This window comes from Silurus aristotelis, assembly GCF_946808225.1.
Source record: "Silurus aristotelis genome assembly, chromosome: 16".
Taxonomy (NCBI): Eukaryota; Metazoa; Chordata; class Actinopteri; order Siluriformes; family Siluridae; genus Silurus; species Silurus aristotelis.
In genome coordinates this window covers 2,783,229-2,809,460 of record NC_139589.1, presented here as the reverse complement: position 1 = coordinate 2,809,460, position 26,232 = coordinate 2,783,229, and the positions used below count along the sequence as shown (strand labels likewise).

At 36.3% G+C, this 26,232-nt stretch overlaps 2 protein-coding genes and 1 long non-coding RNA gene across 4 annotated transcripts in view; 2 read left to right on the top strand and 1 right to left on the bottom strand.

Moving 5' to 3' along the window:
- Positions 1–9,411, top strand: part of LOC310739054 (uncharacterized protein) — a 30,968-nt gene extending 21,557 nt beyond the window's left edge. The window contains exons 1-3 of one of the 2 annotated variants that reach the window (XR_014537222.1): positions 4,769–5,536; positions 8,263–8,352; positions 9,063–9,411. The gene's annotated coding sequence lies outside the window, so the exon portion shown is untranslated. Of the gene's footprint in view, positions 1–4,768; positions 5,537–8,262; positions 8,353–9,062 lie in introns of those variants that run through there. The other variant, XR_014537221.1, reaches the window with a different exon arrangement.
- The window catches only part of LOC310739453 (craniofacial development protein 2-like), a gene marked incomplete at its 3' end in the record, with an annotated part of 32,782 nt that overhangs the window by 3,894 nt on the left and 2,656 nt on the right, over positions 1–26,232 (bottom strand). The window lies entirely within an intron of this gene.
- LOC310738504 lies at positions 20,334–23,562 on the top strand. Its single transcript, XR_014537101.1, has 4 exons — positions 20,334–20,600; positions 22,847–22,927; positions 23,049–23,138; positions 23,478–23,562. It is a non-coding gene; the product is annotated as an uncharacterized lncRNA (long non-coding RNA).

Sequence of the window (26,232 nt, the reverse complement as noted above, 5' to 3'; positions counted from 1 at the left end):
AAACATGAAATATCATCAAGCACATAAAGGGGACTTAAACAAAACAAGAGAAAGTAGAATCATTTAAACTTCTTCCTGGTTTATTTAAGAGAATACCTTATTAATATCTCTGGAAAGTTTTCATAGCAGCAGTTGTTCAGTTAGCTAATTGTTTAGCTAGGTAGTTAGCTTGCAAGCCACACAATGTTGATTTTTAGTGTGAAAGCTTGCTCCCAATTGTTTGTTTACCATGATCGTACATTCGATTTAAAGATCAGGGCCTTTTTAATTTTACATTTGAAAAAAAAAAAAATTGATCTAAAAGAAATGTTAGAAATTAACATATGGAAGACGTGGCTAATGCAAGCTAAGCATGACTGGGTTAGCTAGCCAGCTAATGGTCGCTTTTGTCACATGTGTATCATAAAAGGTGATTTCTGTTGTAATAATCAGTAAATTTAGATTGGATTTTCTTGTAATAAATGCGGTTCAGTCTCTTACGTTGATGTCATAAAATACACACACATTCACATGTAATAAAAGATGCCAAATTTTAATAATTTAATGCAGTGTCAACTTAATTTCTTTCTTTTTCAAATGATGTACACTGTGTACAGTTTTTCTCCTGCCACCTGGTTGTAAATTTGATATTCGTACTTTTCATTTTGTGTACAATAGATGAATGAACAGTAATCGTTTTGAAAAGAATGTGTTTAAACTTAAACAATGCTTTAAAATAAATAAAAATGGCCAAAATTAATCCTGACTGTAGAACTGCTGGAAAAGAAAAAAATACAACACACTGCAAAATGTATTTTATGGCAAAACAATTGCTAATAAACTGCTGCAGGTCTTCGCACATGCCTTTCTACAGTGTTTAGACTCCACACATTATACATGCACACACTTCATAACTTTGTACACTAGTAAATCTTGTCTTATGTCTTTTTTCATCAAGTCTTTAAAATTTTTATTTTTAAAACATGGATATTGTTTCATAAAGAGCCTATTGTGCATTGAGATAATGTAAAACTTAACATCTTGATAATAATATATTTAAAATATAATCATTTTTGTCTAATTCTAAACTTATTTAATAACTTGGTTATAACTGTTTGGCAGTTGTTGCATTACAATATGACACAACCTGATTACATTAAGTGATAACGGTGCTTTATGCGATACATATAATTATTCATACTGTTTACGAATAATAACAAATAAATGCTGAATAATTAAGAATGCTTTAAAAAATAATGGTGTTAATAATTCCATGGGGAAATCCAAATCGAATAAGTGTTCATTGTTTCCCTGCAAAACAGCAACCATTCTTGTAAGAACCCTCGCACACAGTTTTTAAAGGAACTCGACAGGTGGGTTAATCCGAACATCATGGAGAACCACAGATCTTCTGTAGGTGTAAGATGCCTCACATTCTTCTGTCTCTTCATGTAATCCAAGACAGGCTTGATAGTGTTGAGATCAGGGTTCTGTGTGGACCAAACCAACACTCTCAGGACTTCTTGATCTTCTCTACACTGATGGAAATCCTTAATGACATTGGCAGTATGTTTAGGCTCATTGTCCTGCTGAAGAATAAATCCAGGGACAATCAGATGCCTCTCTGATGCAGTGCATGATGGTTAAGTATCTGCCTGTATTTCTCATGACTGATGACACCATTATTCGTGACTAAATCTCCAACACTGTTTTCTGAAATTCAGCCCCAAATTCGCGAGGAACCTCCTCCATGCTTCCCTGTGGCAGAGCTTCATTTTTGTACCGATTTACAGCCCTTCGGTGAACAAACTGCCTCCTGTTACAGTCCAGACTCATCAGTCCAGAGTACTAGCTGTTGTTTTTCTGCATCACAGTTCCTATGTTTTTGTGCAAAGTGGAGTTCCTGAATCCTGTTTAACTGTTGGAGGTATCACTTATGGCCAGACTTCTCCAGACAGTACATTGGTACATTAATTCGCCACTTGTTTCTGCCAGTTCTTCGCTGCTGGACATATCTTCTGATGATGATGAGGTTATGAAGATAGAAAGATATGTTGTTCTAACAGTACTAAAAGCTTTTCTGTAACTCAGGAGGCTCATCTTCTATGTTGTTTGAAAAACTGTAAATTTAGATGGGTGCCATTTAAATTGTAATTTCTGAGTGTTTTGAGGTGCACATATTTTTATTGTACCATGGTGCAATTTTTTTCTCTCTAAAATAATACTTACTTCAAAGCTACATTATCTAGAGTGTAACAGAACTTTGATTCTATACAATCAGTAGCCCAGGAGATTTTCTGATAAAACTGGCTGCAGGAGCTGACCCAAATGTGAGAAAATGTTATTACTGAGTTAGATTTGAAAGAAGATAAGATAATGATCTGAAATAATTTCAGGCTGTGAAACAACAGCAACATTTTCTATATTTAATCCAAATGTTATTATTACATTTACAGTATCCACGACTATGAGTCAGTCAGGGGTTTCCTAAGTAAATATTATCAAAGTAAATATTAAAGTCAGCGATAATTAATACTTTGTCTAAAGAAGTAGCTATTTTGAAATTAAATCTGCATATGAATCTATTTAAGGTTCAGATTAGGCTCCTGGGGGTCTATAAAGAGTAATAAATGAAATTGACCGGAAAAGCTACATACATTATGTTGGTTTCAACAACTTTGTGTTGCATTTATGTTTAGATTTTTCGTGTAAAATTTTGTTTAATTATTATAAAAAACTGCAACACCTGCTTCCTTGCCATTTAGATGGGGTTGGAGTATATAACTACACCCAGGAGGACGAGCTTCATTTGATGCTTATTATGCAATTGTTAAAGTAAAGAGGTGTTTATGTGTTTGTGTTCTCATTTGAACTAAGATATAATGTGGTGAGCATTTTTCAAGATCTGTGTGCTCATCTGTATAGGGGAATAGATTCAGTGCATAGGTTAGTCAGATACATTGTGTACTCATTTCCTTTGTTTGTGGTTTAGTTTTGCAAAAGATTGCAAAAGATTGCATCTACAACAAAGCAAGGGAAACTCCAACATAGAGAGATGGTGCACCTTTAGAAAAGAAACTCTTCATTATAGGTTAAATGTGATCAGTTTTAAGAAATTTGACTTGACAAACTGTAGAATTCCAATATTATATTAATGATGTATCTCAAAACAATGCAAAAGAGTCATGCATTTTTTTTATCCTAAGAATGTTTCTGTGTATAAAAGATTCAGACTCATTTATTCAGCTATTATTTTGCTTGTAGAGACACAAACAATATAAAATCTTCCAGACACTATATTTGCCGTAACAATCAGGGCTCAGAAGCTTTTTAAATAGGTTAGAGGTGTTTATAAAAGCGAATAACATGCCTATATTTTAATCATTAGACTATTAGAGAATACACAAAACTGTTAGATAAAACAAGCTGGCTGTCCTGTTCCTGATTAAATGATTGGATTCAAGAAATTCAAAAAAGTAGATTTATGTTAAAAAGTCTGAAATCCTGAATTTAATAGGATTTGATAAAATGGCTGTTTATTTCTGTACTATTTATTATAAATATGTGAAACTAAAACTACCGCTGTGGCAGTTAAACAAGTGTTTTTTTCCCCCCACACCAGTTAAAATACCAGGAATCTTTTGAATCACTATTTCCTTCAGAAGCGATTGTTTATGTCTAGAAAAAAAAGTGATATTTCTACATTATTTTTCAGTATTGATTTTTTTTACCTCCAGCAGCAGATTTTGTTGCACGTGACATGTTTAAAGATGTTTTCTGTTTCCACAACAAAGTGAAGCGGCATCTCGAGAGGAAACCATGAGGAGGTCAACAATTAGCACTACGGCTCGTTTTCTCATGAAAAAGAACCGAAGAAAAGAGGTAGTGGTCTAATTGTTCCTCAATGTTGGTAATTTTCGTCACTATTTATTTTTTTACTTTTTACTTTCACTCATTACTTTTTTCTTCTTACATTTTTAAACCAGACTTGTTACTTTAGTTTTAATCTATTTGGTGAGATGATCAATATCTTCTCATTTCGTGTCATTTCACACCATCAATCTATTTCCTGTTTTTGCGCGGCTTTTTTAATCTTCCACTGGTGCATCATTTCCTGTCTGTCACACACCACAGACGTAGTCTAGTTTATGAATATATAAATGAGCAGGCAGAAGGCAACAAGAAGTCTGGGGTTAACGTGGATGAGACAGGGAGTCTGTGAACATGGCTGAGAACAGAGACATTCCTGATTACCTGATGATCATCATCCTCATTTCTCTGCTTGTGTTCTATATGTTGGATGTTCAGCGTGGATACATTCACTAGAGAACAACATTAGAAATTGATTTGTATTAATATATTAATATGACGTGAGGTTCAGTTTCCAGCGTGACACTAAAACAAGTAGTAATAATGACTACTTTTTTCTGTAGTACATGTCAGAGCCCAAACTTCTTTACTTTAACTTGAGTGAAAAAGTGTAGTCAGAACTTCATCTTCAACCAGAGTCTTTTAAAACATGAGTGTCTGAACTTCTACTTGAGTGTATGTTTGCCACCTCTGTAAGCCACTGTACTTTGAATAAAATAATCTGAAAAATGAGCAAATTCACTTTTTTTAAATAATAAATGTCTAAAGTTTGATTAACTTTTTTTAATGAAAAAGTGAGCAATTTAGAAGTTGTTAATTTTGGGTGTGGTAAGTAATGGAAAGTGTGTTAGAGAAGTGAAGAAAAGAGTGCAGGCAGGGTGGAGTGGGTGGAGAAGAGTGATAGCAGGAGTGATTTGTGATAGAAGAGTATCTCCAAGAGTGAAAGGGAAAGTTTATAGGACTGTGGTGAGACCTGCGATGTTGTATGGTTTGGATACAGTGGCATTGAGTAAAAGAAAGGAGGCGGAGCTGGAGGTAGCAGAGCTGAAGATGCTGAGATGTTCGTTGGGAGTGACGACGATGGACAGGATTAAAAATGAATTTATTAGAGGGGCAGCGCATGTAGGACGTTTTGGAGACAAGGTGAGGGAGGCGAGATTGAGATGGTTTGGACATGTGCAGAGGAGGGACATGGGGTATATCAGTAGGAGAATGCTAAGGATGGAGCCACCAGAAAGGAGGAAAAGAGGAAGGCCAAGGAGGAGGATGTGGTGGGGACGGATGATCTGCTGTGGCGACCCCTAATGGGAGAAGCCGAAAGAAGAAGAAGAAGAAGTTTTGGGTGTGATGGATCTTTGTGATTACATGAAAACACAGGCTTTTTTGTGTGCACTAACAAGCCTTCTTGTGGAAAGAAGCATTATCATATAGCATGCTGTCAGTTTTCCCACTATGAGGGTGTGGCTTATACATGTGGCGCACACTTAAATACAGAAACCGACAACCAAACTTTTAGAAGTATATATCCAGAGAGAAAAGGAAAATGACTTGGAAAATAATTTTTAAGACTTTTGATCTAGTACCCTGCCAGAGGGGGGAACGGTCTTTAAACAAATATTTTGAATCTCAAAGAAGCTTAAAAATAGAAGAATCTTCAGAGTTCAAGGATTACATCAAGAAACAATAGGTAAAAGAGATCTTAAATATTATTGCATATTTGATTTTTTATTTTTTGATATTTGATTTATCGATTGAATTGATATAACAGTATATTTAAACATTAACTGTGTATAAATTAATAATATCCAAATAATCATACTATTAACAAATTATTATTGGATGGAAAAAGTCCATTTTAAACCTAATGTAGAAGCTGATTTTTTATGTTATTTATGATTTATTGACTTGATTTTTGTGTCTTTTAATAAAAAGCTACTTCTATATTTAAGTACTCAAAGCCTTATAGTTTCAATAGGCCACTTTTCAGGACATAATTTTTGTTGGTCCATTTGTTTAGTGATTGAATTCGAGTGGCATAAAGTTTGATCTTTTCTCTGTTGTAAGAAGATCGGATGCTGAAGATTGTTGTCACTAAAATAATGTCACTAATTTAGTTTTTGATTATAATTGCATGAGAATAATGTTGGAAACTTTGGAAATTGTTGTCGGTTTTTGCAGTCATGGTCGTTGTCTGGTTTATTTCTTTAGGTGCTATAATTTGTGTTTGCGTGCATGCATGTGCGTTTTTAATGTATAATTCATAGTAGTTTTATTTCGAGTTTGTGAAAAGATGTGTCAGAAACTACATAATTATCGAACTTCTGAACTATAACTAAACTATATTTATATTTGATTTTCAGCATGCAAGTTTTAAATGCACAATTATATGCGCATAAGTTTCGACCTCAACGGAAGTTTTATTTAAACGAGCTTATTTCCCCCCATACTGGCATCATGACAGCATCTATAAGCCTCTGCCTAGGAGAATTAGGAAGGTCCTAATAAGAAAAATGGCAATGTTGATGAGCTGGTATGGAATGAATTCTGTAAATATGACCACAATATAATTGTAGGTTTGGGTTAAACAACTCAAATATGTTCAAAATCATAATATTTTAGAGACACTACATTATAAGGTCAAAAGTATTGGGACACCGACTTTTCCAGCCATATGTGGCTCTTCATTCCTACTTGGGATTTTGAGATAAATTGGAAAGTTAACTGCACCCCAGGCGTCCGCACCTCACCTACATCTGTATCTGAATTTACTTAAACTCTTGTGGCTGAATGAGCACAAATCTCCAAAAGCACAAAATCTCGAGGTTATAATAATAAATTGGGACTAAATATGGAATGTAATGTTCAAAAATCACAAATTAATATTATGGTCAGGTTTCCACAAATTTATGTCAATATAGTGTAGTTATAATCATCATTACAGTCATTGTAACAATAGAATACTGTTTTTAAAAATCACAAATTAATGTTTTCAAAATCACAAATTAATATTATGGTCAGGTTTCCACAAATGTATGTCAATATAGTGTAGTTATAATCATCATTACAGTCATTGTAACAATAGAATACTGTTTTTAAACTCTGATGTAATACGCAAGCGTACGCATTTAGTCCAGCGCGTTGTACGTCATTTCCATATTTTACGGAAGTAAACCGGTAGAATGGTAAGCAATCAAATTAATACCGCAAATAATTCTAATAGATTTTTTATCTTTATATACAGCACGTACATGAAATTCAATGTGTAAAGTCTAAACAATTGAACATAAACGTCTACTATAGTAACAAACATTCGCAATCATTTTGTATAGACAATGTTTTTTTGTTTAGCGAATGCAGAGTAGGTCTGGCCTCGCTCATAGTTAGCTGCGTTCGTTTTTTTTTTTTTTTTTTTTTTTTTTTTTTTTTTTTAATGTAAACAGATTTTAAATAGGAACTTTATATAGAAGTTAAATATCCACATTCAACAATACAGGTGAAATGTAACGTGCTGTTTAGGATGCAAGTTAAATACGTCGATAGGCTCAAGCTTAGGCTTTATCATTCGGACTTCCTGCTTTGTATATAGCCGATAGTCCTCAACAGAAATCTCGGTCAATATTAATAAACAAATAATAATGAGTCTTAGAAACTTTAACAGTAGAGCCCTAAGTTATAGTTAATAGAGTAAAAAAAAAACAGTAAAAAGTGAAACACAGTTTGACTTTTTGCTGTAAATGTAAAACATCGCATGCTAACCAATGCTAAAGGAGATGCTTGCACCGGAGACTTTTCAGAAACCTGTGTTTGATGCTAACGTCTAGGCTACAATTAGATAGCATAGCATGTTTAGCTGTTTAGCCCTGGCAATTAACAATAGCCATTATAATGAACTATTATTTGTTGATAAGTTAGTTACATGTAACTCTGTAAGTCTGTAATGTAACAAATATAAAACAGATAGAATGAAACTACATATATGATTCAGTTTCTTTCATAACTTTAAACTGTTTTATACAACCTTTGATAATGTTTATATCTAGCTTTATTGTAACTGCTTCCTACTGTAGGATCAACATGCAACAAGTAAATAATGTGTTCATCTAATATTTAAACTAATGTCTGATCTACCGTTACTACTAATAATTATAATGATGATTCAGGGTTCGTGTTTGTCTCGAGGAAGTGATGATGAAGAGAGGGATCATTTGCTCTCTGCTTCATTTGAACATGAACAACAGAAGGTAATCATGCAGCTTCACATAGATTGAATTAGTTGATAATATCCTGCTCATATATTAGATTTTATTCACCAATAACAAAACGATTTATCTGAAATTTAAGGCGACAGATTCTGATTTAATCCCAGGTAGGAATTTGAATATAGTTCTTTCTTCTTTCCTCCATGTTTTATAGCTTTCGGTGCAGTGTGTAGACGACCCAGAGCCTACGAAATGCATGGTGTATTATACCAATGAGACCTTCACAATGACGCATCATCCACCAGTGAGTTTTTTCTTTAATCTGTATTAATCTATTAAAATGAATTGAATCAGTTCAGGTGTATTTAGTTTTAGTTAATGTTTTAGCAAATTTCAACAAAGTAGTAAATTAGTGGAAAAAAATGAACCCAGCATTTCACTGCTAAACATCCTTGTCAAGTTCAGCAGCAGTAATCTGAACTGCTGCTCTATTTTATAGGAGCATTGTTTGCTATCAATGTAGCTAAAAACATGAACTAGCTAGGTTTTGCTAAATTTTCCAGAACACTGTTGATAATGGAGACTAAGTACACTTTAGCTAAATTGTTTCACATCTGTGAACATCTAAACAAACCACACCGAAGTCGAAGTTATATATACTGGTTAATGCTAATAAATAAAGTAAATAATGAGTTCAGTGAAACTTCATCTAATATTTCAATCAATTTGTGATCTACTACAACTAATAATTATAATGATGATATTGGGGTCGTCACTGCTTCTCTTAAAGTAGCGATGATAAAGAGAGGGATAATTTGCGCTCTGCTTCACTTGAACATAAACAGGAGAAGGTCATCACAGATTCTATTTGTTAACAATGTCCTTGTTCAGGTCATAAGATTTTATTTATCATTAACAAAATAGTTTAATCTGTCATTAAAGGTGACTGATTCTGATTTAATCCCACATATAAATTGTAAAATAGTTCTTTCTTCTTTCTTCCATGTTTTATAGATTTCGGTGCAGTGTGTAGATGACCCAGTGCCTTTGAACCCAATGGTGTATAACGATGATGCGGCTTTCCCAATATACCATCATCCACCAATGAGTTTCCTTCTAAAATCCCTACAGTTTCAAAACTAAATGGGGCTATCTATATATACACTATGCTGTAAACTTTAACACGAAATTCTAACTGCATTAATAGCAAAAACTACTGTTTTATTCCTATATCTAATTTGCAGCTCTTTTCCATTTCCTGTAGTAATTAAACTTGTTTAATGTATGTAGTGTGATTGTATTAGTCAGTGTAGATTTGTAATTTTTTTCATTTCTTCAGGAATGTGAATTAAAAGGCCAAGGCATCACCATCACAAAACATTTTTCTGTATTAATATTAATTATTACATATATAATTCAACATTATAATGTATACATTTAACACAATGCAATATAATGCAGAATCACTAGAAGTGCTAAGCAACATCTTATACACAACAGTCTTGAATCCGGAGAATCACACGCTGCAATGAACCCATCACTACTCTTTGTATTTTCTTTGCAATAGAACTTTTTATTTTTGCACAAATTCTTCTGCGGGCTTATCATTTGGACGCTAATTTCCAATAAATCTTTCCTGAAATGTTTGTTTTGTAGTCATTTTTTGTAGGACAAGCTTGCGGTCTTTATTTATTGATGCGTAGCAAAAAAAAAAAAAAAACAACAGTATGGGAAATTGGCTGCCTAAATGTAAATTTTTTATTTATTTATTTCTTTATATATAAAACATTCTGCAGATTGCACAGGAAAATAAAATGGAAATAAATGTAAAACGTTTTATTTTTTTCAAAGCCCAATACAAAAAGTATGTTACCATGGCCTGGTAAAAAAACAAAAAAAACAAAACAAGAGAAAGTAGAAGGATTTAAACTTCTTAAAAAAGAGTGTTTTTTTTTTACAGAATACTTCATTCATTTCTCTGGGACATTTTCATTAGCTAGCAACTGTTGTTAGCTAGGTAGCTAGCTTGCAAGCCACACAATGTCGAACTTTAGTGTGATCGCTTGCTTCCAATTGTTTGTTAACCTTGATTGTACATTTGATTCAGCACCTTTTTAATCGTCAATCGGGGAAAAAAATGTAAACAAATGTTAGAAATTAAGTTATGGAAGACGTGGCTAATACAAGCTAAGCATGACTGGGTTAGCTAGCCAGCTAATGGTCACGTTTGTCACATGTGGATCATAAAAGGCGATTTCTGTTGTAATAATCAGTAAATTTAGACTGGATTTTCTTGTAATAAACCCAGCTCAGTATCTTTAATTAAAGTCTAAAAATGTACACACACACACACACACACACACACACACACACACACACACACACACACACACACACACACACACACATTATAAAAGATCCCAAATAATAAGAGTTTAATCCTGTGCTGACTTAATCTCTTTCTTTTTTTAAATAATGCACTTTGTGTTCAGTTTTCCCTCTGCCACATAAATGTAAATTCAATATTCCTAATTTACTTTTCATTTGAATAAATCGTTTTATTTTGCAGCAATAATTAGAACAAAGCATTTGAATAGAAAGCGTTTGAATGAAAAATGAAATAAAACAATTGCTTACTTGTACTTTTGAGCTGTAATCTCTCTGCATGCCTTTCTACAAAGTTTACACTACACACTTTATGCATGTACACACTTTTGTTTCATAAATTTGTACATTGGTAATTAATGTCTTGCATCTTTTTTTTCTCCCTATGTCCTTTAATTATGTCATAGGCTGCCTGAAAGATTCACAAAGTATAAATTCCAATGTATGGTGTAATACACTCTTGCAGTACACATGAAAATAAACTCTTGAATCTTGATTTTTAGAACATGGATATCCTTTCATGAAGAGCCTGTTGTGCATCTGTAAATTCAGATAGTTCATTCATTCATTTTCTCCCGCTTATCCGTAATTCGGGTCACGAGGGGCAGCAGTCTAAGCAGGCCCCCGCCTTCGACTGCTGCCCAATCCTCACAGCACCGTCCCTTACGGTCCCTCCTGCAGGTGGTGAGCCCACGGGAAGTGAATTCAGATAATAAAAAAACGAAATATTTTTTATAATAATAGAATTATATATTACAATATAATAATTTTTGTCCAATTATAAACTTTATATTTTGATTACAAATGTATGGCAGTTTAATTCAGTATTTTTTTATTACAATTCTACACAACCTGCTTTAATTAAGGATAACAGCGCCCACTTGTGGCCACATGTGATACATATAATTATTCAAGAATCGAGATTCAAGATTTTTATTTATCGTACTGTGCAAACGTTTTACTTGTGTAAATTAAGAATGCTTTCAAAAATAAAAGTGTTAATCATTTCTATGGAGAAATCCAAATCAAATTGTATTTAGTGTGACCACCGTTTCCGAACATCATGGAGAACTAACTTCAAATCTTCTGTGGGTGTAAGCTGCCTCACATCCTTCTCAGCACTGAGGACACCATTCATCCTCACCAAATCTCCAACTCTGCTTTCAGAAATCCAGCCCCAAATTTGAAAGGAACCTCTATCCTGCTTCCCTGTTAAAGACCATCATTTACAGCCCTTTGGTGAAACTGCCTCCTGTTACAGTCCAGAGCACCTGCTGCTGTTTTTCTGCACCACAGTTCATATGATTTCATTAATGGTGGAGCTGTTTTGCCTTTTTTCAATGTTGGAGGTATATATTTTTGGCCACAATTCATGCATGAAGACCACTTCTGGCCAGACTTCTCCAGACAATTCACTGGTTCCAACTGGTTTCTGCCAGTACTTTGCTTCTGATGTCGATGGAGGTACAAGGGTAGAAATATATGTTGATCTAACAGTTCTAAAAGCTTTTCTATAATTCAGGAGGCTCTTCTTCTGTGCTGTTTGAAAATCTCTCAATTGAGTTCGAATTTACGCTCTAATTTCCGAGTGTTTTAAGGTGCGTGTATGTTCATTGTAGCACAGTGATAATTTTTTATAACTTCAAACTGTGAAAAGATGACAATATTTTCTATATTTAATCCAAATGTTTATATCGAATCTACAATGTATTCACCACTATGAGTCAGTCCTATAACATACTGATTTATTCCTACTGAATTTATGGACCATACTGTAGTCAAGTCAAGTCAAGTTTATTTCTATAGCGCTTTTCACAACAGACATTGTCTCAAAGCAGCTTTACAGAAATCAACAGTCAAGGTAAATTGTGTGTATTTGTCCTTGATGAGCAGCCGTGGTGACTGTGGCAAGGGAAAACTCCGTTAGATGTCTTCTTCTTCTTCTTTCGGCTGCTCCCATTAGGGGTCGCCACAGCGGATCATCCGTCTCCATACCACCCTGTCCTCTATATCTGCCTCTTTTACACCAACTACCTGCATGTCTTCCCTCACCACATCCATGAACCTCCTCCTTGGCCTTCCTCTTTTCCTCCTACCTGGTGGCTCCATCTTCAGCATTTTTCTACCAATATAATTCATGTCCCTTCTCTGCACATGTCCAAACCATCTCAATCTCGCCTCCCTCACCTTGTCACCAAAACATCCTACATGTGCTGTCCCTCTAATAAACTCATTTCTAATCTTGTCCATCCTCGTCACTCCCAACGAAAACCTCAACATCTTCAGCTCCGCTACCTCCAGCTCCACCTCCTGTTTTTTACTCAATGCCACTGTCTCTAATCCATACAACATCGCAGGTCTCACCACAGTCCTATAAACTTTCCCTTTCATTCTTGCAGATACTCTTCTATCACAAATCACTCCTGTCACTCTTCTCCACCCACTCCACCCTGCCTGCACTCTTTTCTTTACTTCCCTAACACACTCTCCATTACTTTGCACTGTTGACCCCAGGTACCTGAACTCCTCCACCTTCTCCACCTCTTCTCCCTGCAACCGCATCACTCCACTGCCCTCCCTCTCATTCACACACATGTACTCTGTCTTACTCCTACTGACTTTCATTCCCCTTCTCTCCAGCGCATATCTCCACCTTTTCAGGCTCTTCTCAACCTGCTCTCTACTCTCACCACAAATCACAATATCATCTGCAAACATCATAGTCCAGGGAGACTCCTGTCTGACCTCGTCCGTCAACCTGTCCATCACCACTGCAAACAGGAAAGGGCTCAGGGCCGATCCTTGATGCAGTCCAACCTTCACCCTGAACCAGTCTGTCGTACCTACTGCACACTTTACTGCCGTCACACTGTCCTCATACATGTCCTGCACCACCCTCACATACTTCTCTGACACACCTGACTTCCTCATACAATACCACAACTCCTCTCTCGGCACCCTGTCGTACGCTTTCTCTAAATCCACAAATACACAATGCAGCTCCTTCTGTCCTTCTCTATACTTCTCCATCAACATCCTCAAAGCAAATAAGGCATCTGTGGTGCTCTTCCTCGGCATGAAACCATACTGTTGCTCACAGATGGTCACCTCTTCTCTCAGCCTGGCTTCCACTACTCTTTCCCATAACTTCATGGTGTGACTGATCAACTTAATTCCCCTGTAGTTACTGCAGGTCTGCACATCTCCCTTATGCTTAAAGATCGGTACCAGCACACTCCTTCTCCATTCCTCAGGCATCCTCTCCCCTTCCAGAATCCTGTTAAACAATCTGGTTAAAAACTCCACTGCCATCTCTCCTAAACATCTCCACGCTTCTACCGGTATGTCATCTGGTCCAACCGACTTTCCACTCTTCATCCTCTTAATCGCTGCTCTCACTTCCTCCTTACTAATCCTATCTACATCCTGCTTCACCAACTCCACATCCTCCAACCTTCTCTCTCTCAGATTTTCCTCATTCATCAGCTGCTCAAAATACTCCCTCCATCTTCTCAACACACTCTCCTCACTAGTCAACACATTTCCCTCTCCATCCTTTATTGCTCTAACTTGCAGTACATCCTTCCCAGCTCGGTCCCTCTGCTTGGCCAATCGGTATAAATCCTTTTCTCCTTCCTTAGTGTCCAACCTCTTATACAGTTCCTCATATGCCTTTTCCTTGGCTTTCGCCACATCCCTTTTAACCTGCTGCCGCATCTCCTTGTACTCCTGCCTACTCTTCTCATCACTCTGTCGATCCCACTTCTGTTTTGCCAATCTCTTTCCCCTAATGCTCTCCTGCACTTCCTCATTCCACCACCACGTCTCCTTGTCTTGCTTTCTATTTCCAGATGTCACACCAAGTACTTTTCTAGCTGCCTCCCTCATCACTCCTGCAGTAGTTGCCCAATCATCCGGCACCTCTTCACCACCACCAAGCCCCTGTCTGACCTCTTCCCTGAACCTCACACTACACTCTTCCTCCTTCAGTTTCCACCATCTTATTCTTGTTTCAAACCTTACTTTCCTCCTCTTCTTCTTCGCCTCCAAAACCATCCTACAGACCACCATCCGATGCTGTCTAGCTACACTGTCCCCCGCCAACACCTTACAGTCTCCAATCTCCTTCAGGCTGCATCTCCTACACAGAAGATAATCCACCTGTGTGCACCTTCCTCCACTCTTATACGTCACCCTATGATCCTCCTTCTTCTTAAAATACGTGTTCACCACTGCCATTTCCATCCTTTTAGCAAAATCTACCACCATCTGCCCTTCCACATTCCTCTCCTTAAAACCATACCTACCCATCACCTCCTCATCACCTCTGTTCCCTTCACCTACATGCCCATTAAAGTCTGCCCCAATCACCAATCGTTCTTTCCTAGGTACACCATATACCACTTCATCTAATTCACTCCAGAATCTTTCTTTCTCCTCCATCTCACAGCCAACTTGTGGAGCATAGGCACTGATGACATTTATCATCATCCCTTCAACTTCCACCTTCACGATCATCACCCTATCAGAAACTCTCTTCACCTCCACTACACTCTTACTGTACGCTTCCTTCAGAATCACCCCTACACCATTTCTCTTTCCATCCACACCATGATAAAACAGTTTAAACCCACCTCCAATGTTCCTGGCCTTACTCCCTTTCCACTTGGTCTCCTGAACACACAACACATCTACCTTTCTCCTCTCCATCATATCAGCTATCTCTCTCCCTTTACCCGTCATAGTACCAACATTTAAAGTACCAACCCGAACCTCTACTCTCCTACACTGCTCCTTTTCCTGCCGTCTCTGTAGACGCCTTCCTCCTCTCCTTCTCCTCCTTCTCCTCCTTCGGCCAACAGTAGCCCAATTTCCACCGGTACCCTGTCGGCTAACGATACCTGTGGCGGTCGTTGTTAACCCGGGCCTCGACCGATCCGGTATGAAATTCTCATTTGTGATCCGCATATTTGATTTGGCACATGTTTTACGCTGGATGCCCTTCCTAACGCAACCCTCCCCATTTACCCGGGCTTGGGACCGGCACTAAGAGTACACTGGCTTGTGCCCCCCTAATGGCTGGGTTCTGAGAAAGAAACCTTGAGAGGAACCAGACTCAAAAGGGAACCCATCCTCATTTGGGTGACATCAAGAGTGTGATCATAAATCTTTTAACAATAGAGAACACTGGAGAGTGAGAACTAACATGAGCACTGGAGTATAAGATTATAAGTAATGTTCTTTCTACAGTCTTATACAGTCTTTATAGTTATAAAACTAGGAGCTACTGAGCAAGTCATAAAATAGCTCAACATTTGTGATCATCACAGATACAACACCTGCTTCTCCATGCCAGAGCCTTTAAACACTCCAGGAGGTCCAATGTCAAAACTCCACACATGAAGTGGGATCCAATTGTACTGTACCATAACTTCATACTGTCACGAAAACAAGATGACCATTACCCATGATCCACTCAGCACGACTGCCTCCGTCTGGCCCAGTCTCCATGGCAACGGAGGCAGTCGTGATGAGTGACACGAAAAAGAGGGAAATTCGTGTCCATGAGCTTTTCTTAGAGGATTTTTTCTGATTATTAAAGTGAATAAAATATACAATTATAGACAATTAAAGATTTGTCTAGAGAAGTAGCTAGGTTTTAAATGAAATCTGCACATTTTACAAGAAAATCCAAATATGCTCCTAGGGGTCTATAAATAATAATACATACATACATTATGTTGGTGTTTTCACTTTGACTGTGTTACATTTATGTTAATATTATTTGTGTGGCATTGAATTAAATATTATAAATAACTGCAACACCTCCTTCCCTGCCATTTAGACGGGCTTGGTGTATAAAACTACAGCCAGGAGGACAAGCTTCATTTAATACTAATTATGTAATTGTTAAAGGAAAAGAGGTGTTTGTGGTTTCATTCTTCTTGCAAACAGAGGAATAATTGTCGTAAGCAGTTTTCTTTCGGGGAAAATCTGTGTGCTCAATCTGTACTGTAGAATTCACCGCATTGTTTAGTTAGACACAGTGTGTACTTATTTTTTTATTCGTGGTTTATGTGCAGACGCGTGCAAAAGTTTGCAACCCACGTGCTTAAGGGAATCTCCAAAAGAGAGATTGTGCCAGTAAGGGACTGAGCCACAGCTTCATCGCACGAATATGATGTTCTCGTCAAACTATTTAGTTACGTATTGTGTCCTGTTGATAGGACCATGATGGAGACCACAGTGAAGACATCATGCCCTTTAGAATAGAAGCACTTCATTTTATTTTAAATGTAATCAGTTTGAATTCTGACTTTCTCCTCTTTCTCATCTTAATGTAAAAATGGGCTCAGAAGCTATTCAGAGAGGTTATAGGTGGTTATAAAAGCTAATAACATGTCAACCTGTCGTTTTGGTGACAAGGTGAGGAAGAAGAGATTGAGATGGTTTGGACATGTGCAGAGAAGGGACATGGGGTATATCAGTAGGAAAATGCTGAGGATGGAGCCACCAGGAAGGAGGAAAAGAGGACAAAGACGAGGCTGATAGATGTGGTGAGGAAAGACATGCAGGTGGATGGGGTAAAAGAGGCAGATGTACAGGACAGGGGGGTATGGAGACAGATGATCCCTGTGGCGACCCCTAATGGAAGAAGCCGAAAGAAGAAGAACATGCCAACCTGTATTTGGTCTAAACGGTGCGTAAACATTTGCACATGTATAGTCTGATTTGGGAATATTTTCTGTAAATGTGGATGCAGATCATGAATTTTTGTTTGTCTGGTTTTTAAATATTCACTCCTCTGTGGGATCTCAATTCTGTGGCTGTACAGGAAGAGCTGGTCATAAAGGGAATGTTTTTCCTGTGCAGGTATTAGTGAGAGATGATTCATTTCTCATATTTATAAGGAGTCTGACAAAAAGCCTGGCTATTTTCACACCATTTAGTACTATTTTCCCACCAGCATTGCCACAGTAATAAAACAAGCTGGCTGTCCTGTTTCTGATTACATGATTGGTTAATTAATTTAATCTGAGTGAGTTAGATAAAATGGAGAAGAGTGTACCTTAGAACACTTTGGAGGTGAAGAAGAAGAGGACAAGAATAAGGACTGAAACAATAATTAAATGAATTAAATTATATGAAGGCATATGAGGAGCTGTATGAGAAGTTGGACACTAAGGAAGGAGAGAAGGATTTCTAGCAAATGGTCAGGCAGAGGGACCAAGTTGAGAAGGATGTGCTGCAAGATAGAGCAATAAAGGATGGAGATGGAAATGTGTTGACTAGTGTGGAGAGTGTGTCAAGAAGGTGGAGATAGTATTTTGAGCAGCTGATGAATGAAGAAAATGAGAACGAGAGAGAGAAGGCTGATGATGTGGGGATGGTGAAGCAGGAAGTGCATCGGATTAATAATGAGGAATTGAGATCAACTATAAAGAAGATGAAGAGTGTAAAGTCAGTTGGCCCAGATGACAAAGATTTAGAATAGATGATAGTGGCGTTTTTAACTAGATTGTTTAACAAAATTGTAGATCCCTGAGGAATGGATAAGGAGTGTGTGATATCGATTTTTAAAAATAATGGAGATGTGCAGACTTGCAGTAACTACAGAGGAATAAAGTTGATCAGCCACACCATGAAGTTATAGAAAAGACTTGACAATCTGTGATGTATTGTACAGATAATATGATGATTTGTGGTGAGAGTAGCGAGCAGGTGGACAGGATCAGAAATCAGTTTATTAGAGTTTATTACTAAGTCTTTTGCCATATCTCTGACAGCTTTGTAGCTGTATGTGTGTCACAAAACCTCAGAAAAACAAGCAGGCATGAGAACTAAGATTCTGGTCTGATCTACTTAAACGCTGACATCTTCACGTAGTCAGCTGTACCCAGTTCCCCTCTCCAGTCACTTGTTATCCATTCCTAGTCATCCATCTCCCAATCACCTGGCCCATTCCCATTACCCATCAGAAATTTAAAAGATGTGTAATTTGTCTTTCTTCCTTTATGCTCTACTTTCTCACTGAAGAGCTTACATTTACATTTACACATGCACATACATGTACAAAAGTGCTTTATTCGCTATCAATGAATAAATCTAGACAGGTACTCTAGATTACAAACTTAAGATAAATCAGCCACAACTCAATTGAGAGGTTTTTATTTATTTATTTAAAGTGTTAGTTTAATGGCTTGTGTAATATGGGCTGGGATTTGAACCTGACTTGTCGTATTTAAAAGGCTAATGGAACAAGATGAATAAAAAAGACAGACGAATTCCTCTGTGCTTCACTGGTCTGGCACAACTTGAGAAATCTTTTCTGAGGTCTATTTAGAAACCAATCTGAGAAATGATTTTTACCAAGTACACAGTCGGTATTAATGAAGCCAAAGAAAATGGCCCACATTATTATACCTACCTTTACCGGACTGTTATGCAGTTGGTGCTAAATCTGACTGTACCATATGACCGATCCAAGAAATCAAAACATACCAGTGTCTTTTTAGACATCTGCCTGTGTGACACATTGAGTCATACCACATTCATCATCAGTGAGATATTGAAATCCTATCTAAAGCCTCATATGCCTGCTTTGCTCTTTAATTTGAATAAACAAATTGAAAATTGAAAAATGAGCAAATATACAATTTGTACAATAAATATACAATGATTGTCCTAAAGTTTGATGAATCCTCTGAACATGTGTCATTTTTGAGGAAAAAGGAAAAAAATGGAGGGAAGAGCAAATTCAGGTGAACTAGATTGAAATAAATGTAAACAAAAATAAACTTCTTAAAGTTTCTAAATGTAAAACTATATTTGAGAGAGAAGGAGGGAGTGAGAGACAGGGAGAACAGAAAATAGGAGTGAGAAGATTATAAAAAAAATAAAAATAAACAGAGGCCTGAAGGGTTTGCAATAAAAAATGTTTTGCGGTTAATAACCAAAATTTCAGAAAAATCGATCTTCTGCGATGTGATATAATATGATTAGATTTTTTTTATGATCTGGGACCATCTTTATTGTAGCGAAAGACCTTCTACTAATAAGTGGATGATGTTAATAGAGGATATAGTAAAGGATAATTGAAAAAGTATTAGTTATGTTAAAATCTTACATCGAACCTTATCACACAAATGAATAATTAAAGAATTACAATAAATAAATAAATAGACTCCTTTCTATCACACCCTTATAATGATAATCACTTTCTCCAGTGTTAGATCAATATAGAGCTTTAGAATAAAAAGCATGCCTATACTTCACGCCTAAATTGTAGCCTTCTTTTATGTGATTTATTTAATTTTGTTTTATTCATTTCCTCTTTTCTTTGCCTTGTCTGGAATCACTTCTATTTTTTTTTCGTCTACTATTACTTATGTTTCTGAAGCTGTTCTGTTGCGTGCGCTGTGATCATAGGCGCGTGGTTTAACTAAGAAAACCAAACCAAAGATCAAAAACACTGTGCAAAGCAGCGTGACTGAAGTAACAATGTTGGAGTCTGTTGAAACTACTGAAGTATTTGTGCTTTATATAATAGCACATGAAGTGCATTCAGATAGAATTTGGCAACCCTTAGATTATTTTAGAATAAGTTTCTAATGTAACATGTAATGTAATAATCTAATTCTAATGTAATTGTGATGAACGTTCTGATGTTTGGTGTAACCTCTAAACATGCTAATGGCTTCTGTTCTTTTGTCCCCCAGGAAAAAATACGTTATAAAATATGACAAAATCTTATTTTGATTGATCTGGATTAAAGAAACTATTGCTCTGATACATAGTAGGTACCTACATTGAAAAAATGGGGACAGAAGCTGCCCTACGGTTTCTGTTTGAGAAGGCGGCAACAAAAATTTTGTGGTATGTAGTTGGTCTCAAATGATGTTTACCACATCCTTGCTGATTAAACTCAAGCACGCATGTGAACACACAGACTCCAATCACCAACCATTTAGTCGTTATACATCCAGAGCGAAAATGATTTTGAGACTTTTGACTTGTACCCCTTCCAGACAGGGGAACGGACTTCAAATAGAGATTTTTTTAATATCCAAGGAAGCTCAAAAATGGGAGAATCTTTAGCTGCTGATTGCAGTTGAAGGATTACATCAAGAAATTTTGGGGGCCAGGATGCTGGTGAAGAACGAATAGGTAAAAAATTTGTTAAATATTACTTACATAAAATGTGTTTAACTGATGTATTGGTCAATTTAAACCATAACTATGTTCAAATTAATAATATAAAAACATTCATACATGTAATTAATTATTTCTGGTTGAAAATGATTACTTTTAAGTCTAATATAGTAACCTATAAATGTTATATAATATAACTTTTATATAATATTTTATATTATATTATATAAATGTTATATAATATAATATAGAGGGATTTTTTTAAGCTTGGATTTATTGAAACATTTATTAATTGATAGATTTTTCTGCTCCATCACAGCCCTATCTTTAGCTAGGTAAATTTGAAAACCTTTCTAAATATAGATATATAAATATATTTTTTCTTTTAGCAAAAGCTACTTTTATATTCATGTTCTTAAAATCTTAGAGTTTCATTAGGCTTCTCTTCAGGACATTATTCTTTTTTACTGATCGAATTCGAGTGGTATGTGGTATGAAGTTTTGTCTTTCTTCTGTTGTAAGCAGATCTAATGAAGACGATTAACATTGTTGTCACTAAATCTGAATCCTTCAATCATCATTGCATCTAAATCATTTTTGAAACTTTGAACTTGAGAGTCAGGAAGTCGAATTTTTGAGACATGCGCATTGTCTGGTTTGTGCTAGCCGCTAGCCGGTGCTGTGTGCGCATGCGTGTTTGTATATACATTGTTTCTTTGATCGATCACAATGGTGAGCATCAAGACCTTGAAAATATTTGTTCAAATTTTTCTCCATAAATCGTTTCCAAATTCTTTGTGTATATTTAACATAAATATCTATTTTAATTCCTAACACTGGGGTAATTCTGCTTTGTCAGGACAGAACGTTATTTACTTGTACATATGTGTCATCTAACCCATAATGTCGTCTTGTTTTATTGCGAGTTTGTCATAAACAGATGCATTAGGGCATTATTATCGAACATTGTGAAATATAACTGTTATCACTGTTACTATTTGCTATACTACAACATGTGCTCCTGAACATTTTGTGTTGAATATGTGCATTATCGGCTTTGGCCTGCACCTAAGCTGTTAGTTTAGTTCCCCCTCCAGTCATGACAGGCCTCAAGGAATCTTTGTCAACATTAATGGAAAAAAATAAGAAAATTATTGAAAGGATGAAAGTCCGAAATGCATAAAAAAGAGGCACAATACGTTCAACCAATCGGTTTGTGACTTTTTATTTTTTTGTTACTGCAAAATATATATTTAGTTATGCTAACATGCTTAGCTGGGTTTATGCTAGTCAAGATGTTTTACTGTTTACGTTTTTATTTTACATTGATCGTTGCAGTGTCTTAAATACGTATATGACAAAACGTGTAATGCAAAGATATGAAGCAGATAAATATGTAGCTAGAAATTTGAATCGTTTCTCATTCTGATTCCTTGCATTTTGAAACATTCGATCAGCTAACAAATGGCTAACTAAGTTAGCACACTTAGCTTGGAAACTAAATGTAATTTTTGACTAATATTTTTAGGTAGAAATATTGCATCATGTTCAAGTTCACCAAACGTGTTGAATTAAATTCTGGAGACAGCTCGTGTAACGACTCGGATGGTTTAGTTACATACGAATGGTGGAAAATGTTTTACATTGAGGCTCCTTTACAGCGGAGTCCCTGATTATCTTCAAGCGACGACTGAAGACCTACCTCTTCCTGAAATACCTAAATTAGCACTTTCCAAGTTTGTAGAATTCGAATAATATTTATATTAAGTTTGTAATCTTGCGTACCAGTGTAGATTTATTCATTAGTAGAGATTTAAAGCACTTTTGTACGTCGCTCTGGATAAGGGCGTCTGCTAAATGCCGCAAATGTAAATGTAATGATGTAAATGTCTTTAAACGACATGATATAATGCATTTATTAACATGGAAAAAAACACAAACTATGATATTAATTTACCTTCAGCAACAGTAAGAAAATTACTCGAATTAATCCCATATTGACCAACATTACATTATATATCACTAATAAAAATAAATAAAGAAAGAAAGAAACCTGTCAAATTCCCAATTTCCAATATAAAGTGATCTGCCTATCTATTATCATGCTAACGTTTATCCTAACTTATGTGGAGTCATGCTGAGTAATATGTTTAGGCGTGAAAAGCATTAACATTAAGGAAACCTAATTGAAAAAGGTGTGTCATTTAAAAATACTACACATAGAGTTACAACTACTACTAATGATGATGATGATGATTCAGGGATTATCACTGGGATGTCTTCAAAGAAACTTCTCTGAAAATAGAGCGCCTTGTTGCCTTGCTTCTGATGAACAGGAAAAGGTAATGCTTGCTTTTTCCCCACTTGTTCCATTAATTCTAGTAATTAAAGCATTAAAGCATACAGATTCTGTTTTGATCCAACATTTTAACCTGGGACTTCTTTTCCCTCCACGTTATCTAGAATCCTGTTCAGTGTGTTGAAGATCCTATGCCTTTAAACGCCATGGTTCTTTACGAAAACGATTCTTTTCCCATGTCATTTTATCCAAAAGTAAGTTTCCGTCTGTATTGATTGTGCTCTTAAAAACAAATAGGTGCTGCTTATATGTGCCACCTTGTGCATTCTGGGTATTAGATGGTGAGAGAGATTATCAGATTGAAACTATATTTCATTGTTTGTTTTCTGCATTATGTAGGAAGGAAATCATAATTCATTATGCTGCTTTATTTAATGGAGTCTGACATGATCATAGAACACAGTAGAACAGATGCTGATTTTAGTTTAGTTGTCTTTTAGACCCATGTTAAAGCCAGTTGAGTTGTAGTTAAACTGTATGTATGCGTAATGTGTGCTGACTAAATCTGACTTTGTTTCTTTGTTGTGTTTCAGGGTTAAAAAACCCTAAGGATGCTGGAGAAGAATCAGCATGATTTAGTTTAAAATCTGATTGATAATTAAATTTCAGCAAATGAAACTGGTGTTAAATATGTTATTTATCAAGCGATGTAATCTTCGGTATCACAGCACTGCATTTTTGTGCCTTAGATGAAAGAGTTCCCTTTAATATAGCTGAGTTAAAATTCAGTGTGAGAAAATGTTAAGTGTGAGGAACTGAGAACAAAAACAGCTGAGATTTCACTTACAATATAGAGTCTGTTATTCAGCAATTACATCCAATCAATCGGTAAAATCAATTAAATTCATAGTACAATGTATAGTATGCATTACATGAGTTACAACTAAAAAAACTAAAACCTAACTATTCTAATCCTGGGAACCTTGAGATTGAGTGGGAAAAACACCCTTAAAACCCATCTCGGTCTATCTACTGTGATATTTTATTAGAGTCAGAAGAAAAATGAAGAACCCTGCAAAACCCTATAAATCCGAGCTCAGGATCAAACCGAGAATGTTGGAGCTAAGCGACAGTGATGCTACATTCCGCCAGTCTGACTCAGATATATGCCCACATTTCCACAATATATTCAGTACTTAACAAGTAATCAATGCATCTTCAAGTCAAAAGTTAATGTTCAATATCAAACTCCAGAATTGCAGAAAATGCTTTTAGTGTGAGCAGAAACACCTTGTTGGAAAGGTCAAAGGAGAATGCCAAGACTGGGTTGAGCTGAAAGGAATGCTATAGTAACTAAAAAACACTAATTACATTTAACATTTATTTTAACATTTGTCCCCTGGTGGTCTAGTGGTTAAGATGCAGCGCTCTCACCGCTGCGACCCGGGTTCGATTCCCGGTCAGGGAACCATCCCCAGCCACTCTTAGTGCCGGTCCCAAGCCCGGATAAATTGGGGAGGGTTGCGTTAGGAAGGGCATCCAGCGTAAAACATGTGCCAAATCAAACGTGCGGAGGATCCGCTGTGGCGACCCCTAACGGGAAAAGCCGAAAAGAAAGTTTAACATTTAACACAGGCTCTTCTCAACCTGCTCCCTACTCTCACCACAAATCACAATATCATCCGCAAACATCGTAGTCCACGGAGACTCCTGTCTGACCTCGGCCGTCAACCTGTCAATCACCACTGCAAACAGGAAAGGGCTCAGAGCCGATCCTTGATGCAGTCCAACATCCACCTTAAACCAGTCTGTCGTTCCCACTGCACACATTATTGCTGTCACACTGTCCTCTTACATGTCGTACACCACACACAATGCTATTCATTCTGACCTTCTCTGGAATCTGCCACTCTAGTGAGGAAAAACTTACTCAACCTTGACAGGTGAAAAGGAAAAAAAAAGATCTCATGATGCTTTACAATCTACAACTGTTAGGTTTCAGCAAGCATTTTTCCACTGTAGCCTCAGATTCCTGTTCAGGAGAAAGCTTTAACTGGTTGGTCATTATTGCACAAAATAAAATCCAGATCACAACACTGCAGTTATAAACCACTGGAACTATATTTACAGCAGATAAATACTATAAATGCATTTAACCCAAAGCATTTGATAAATAATTATATGAGTTGTAGCACATTAAGACCTCTTTATCCAGGTCATCAAACTAGAACTCCTGAATATAAATGAATTGAGATGAACATAGCAGTCCCGATCAATCATTTTATAGCATGCTAATAAACATAGATACCATAAAGCACAGAGAGGAGACTTCAATGAAACAAGAGAAAGTAGTTTCTCAGTTAGCTAATAGCTTAGCTAGGTGCTAGCTTGCAAGCCACACAATTTCTACTTGTAGTGATCGCTTTCAAAATTTTTTTTTTTTTTTTTTTTTTTTTTTTTTTACAATGAATGCATTTTTGATTTGATTATCAGCACTTCTTTTATTTAAACTTGAAAAACATGTAAAAAAATCTTACAATTTTTAATATGAAAGACATGGATAATACAAGATGGGTTAGCTAGCCTGCTAATGGCCACTTATGTCACATATGGATCTTTTACGGTGATTTCTGTTTTGTAGTAGTCAGTTCCTCCAGATTGGATTTTCTTTAAATAAATTCAGCTCAGAATCTTAAATTATTGTCAAAAAATACACACACACACACACACACACACACACACACACACACACACACACACACACACACACACACACACACACACACACACACACACACACACACACACACACACACACACACACTTTGGTTGTTATCAGTAATCATTAAATATTTTTTTTTTTGGACAAATACAAAAAAAAAAAGAAAAGGTCAAAAAGAATCTTGACTTATGAACTGCTGGTAGAGGAAAGCACAACACACTGCAAAATGCATTTATTGGACAGTACTGTACTGCAGGTCTTTGCACATGCCTTTTTATGATGTTTACACTCCACATTTTCTTAATGCACACACTTCTGTTTCTTATATTAGACACACTTCTGTTTCTTACATGCACACACTTCTGTTTCTTATATCAGCACATCAAATTGTATTTGCATAACAGATCTTTTTCTGTGCATAATTTATGTCAAAGGCTGCTCGGAGGATTTACAGAGTAAGAGTTTCATTGGTGTATACACAACCCTCGAACCCTCGCACACACAAATCCTCAAATCTTAAATATCAGAGCATGGACATCCTTCCATAAAGAGCCTGCTGTGCATCTATAAATTGCAATAATGAATAAGTTCAGCTTCTTCTTCTTCTTACGGCTGCTCCCACCCGT